A 2,398-nucleotide genomic window follows, 5' to 3' on the forward strand; every position below is an offset into this window, starting at 1 on the left:
CTACCACCGCTGCGCCAACCGCCTGCACCGTCGCGTCAGTCACTGTAACGACCCAACTTCCAAAACGTCATGATCGTACCGAAAGTAAGGCATTACTAACCTGCTTTCCTTTATTAACTATTTACTATTGAGCCTTTAGTTCGATATTGCGTTTCAGTTTTTAAGAAAATTCTAGAAATATTTTGTTTTTGGTTTATCAAAATCATATATTCAAGATCACTAAGTAACAATAATCACATAATTATTAATAATAATATCTATCATACAAAAGATTTCAAATAAAACTCATATACAAATCCTATCCCTCTATATAAAATAAAAATCTTAAGCAATAAGGGCGAGGGAACTCTATGAAAGCAAATTAACTCACACTTAACTCATAAATAAATTCTATAATAGCCCGTAGCTTCACACCGTTTCTTCGAACCTGTGTTACTGAAAAGGTAGAAGATTTTGGGGTGAGAACAAACCACACGTTCTCAGTAGGGAATGGGAATGCCGTAAAAGTAATAAAATAAAATGCAAATAATTAACATACTCAAGGAAACTATATTTCATCAAACCTTTTGGATATACTCTTAGCTTTACTTTAACTAATTGATCACCTTTTTCGAAGACTCTAAACTCAAAACAGATCTCAATGACAAGATTAATTATATCAATCATTTTTCAGCCACTTAATTAATTCTCAACCACTACGTCATTTATTAATCTCTTTAAAATATTCAGAAACTAAAAGTACAAGCAAGAGATTTAATTCAACATACAAAAAATCACAACAAGACAAGCAGCACAAATTACAAAGAAATAAAACAAGCAAACACAATCAAATGCAGATGCGCAGATAAGGATGATGCATGTCTAGCCCTAGTGCAGGTAATGAGCTCATTTGTCGGTTTCTACCCGCTGCCGACATAACCCAGCATTACTAGCCGGATGTGGCTTTCCTATTAGCTATACCCTTGTGTACAGGAAATAACCCCTCTGCCACCACAGGGTCCACTGCACGCAGGAAATAACACATCTGCCACTGCAGGGATGTATGCTAACACAACTTCTGTATACAGGAAATAACCCTTCTGCCACTACAGAAATGGAACAGGTGGTCACGGTACTTCTGTAGCAGGAAATAACCACTCTGCCTTACAGAATTAAAATATGGATCTGTACCGCAGGAAAGCGTTCTCAGTGGTTGCACCACCATCTATCTGACTGCCTCAATGCAGCAGATGATCATACAAGTATATCTGGCGTTGCCTTAACGCAACAAATGAATAAACACATCTCTTGGGTTGCCTCAAGCAACAAATGACCTTTCAACAGGTCCTCTGCTTTTTATTCTCTTTTATAATCATAAATACGCAAGCGGGACAAAACCCACGTCCTTGCCAACAATTTCATAAACAGAATACCTTTCCTCAAAAGAATCAGTGTAATTATCATCATAAGTTATCATTCTCGTTATTCATCTCCAGTTATATATTCTTATACAATATCTCTCTCTTTCTTTATTCAATCATGTTGTACAAACTTTACGACTTCCACTTTTGCAACCTCTTAACTCGAACCAATTTTAAAACTATTTTCTAGTTTAAGTTTCTTTCAAAAGACTCAAGAAAATCATTTATTTTAAATTTGCTAAATACTTTTCAAAGCATCACCCTCTTACTAAAAGTAACCAAATAAAACTCTTTTTCAAGTTTACTAACTTCCCAAGGACTCAAAAACCATCTCTCTTTACCATTCAAATTCAAATATTATATATTCATTAAACTTCTAAAAAGTAATCCTTTATTTCAAACCCAAGCATAACTCTCTTCATATTGAATAAATCTCAAAACATAACTTCTTTTATAAATAATTCAAACTTGAACATAAACCTTGGTAATTCAAATTCAAAATAGTATAATTCTTTTCTTACCTAAATAAAACTCCAATAATATAATTTTCCAAGTTCAAGTCTTTTAAAATTACTTTTCAATTAAAACCTCAGGTTTTTATAAAATTTCGACAACACCTCCCCTAAAACTCAGACTTAACCACCCTTACGGGTTCCCTCTTTCTCAATATCTCATCAAACCTTTCTCAACAATTATCACAGCAAATTCTCAATCAATCAGAAATTTAACAATCCGCAATAGTTAACAATTCATCCATAATCTGCAACTTCTACATACTCCATCAATTCAACTTCAATTTGATCAATTCATAAATTACTTTAACCAAAGGACTAACAATTTTTCACTTTCCAAATACCCAAAACACATTATCACCTAACTTAACCAAAATCTTAGCATTGTTGACACCAAAACACGTAGAGTATGTATTATTTACAAAATTCCAATTCTCTTATAATATGTTCACCCAAAAATCCTGCTCCATATAGTTTCCAATTATC

Source organism: Arachis ipaensis, chromosome B2, assembly GCF_059453495.1.
Source record: "Arachis ipaensis isolate K30076 ecotype BB chromosome B2, ASM5945349v1, whole genome shotgun sequence".
NCBI classification, from domain to species: domain Eukaryota; kingdom Viridiplantae; phylum Streptophyta; class Magnoliopsida; order Fabales; family Fabaceae; genus Arachis; species Arachis ipaensis.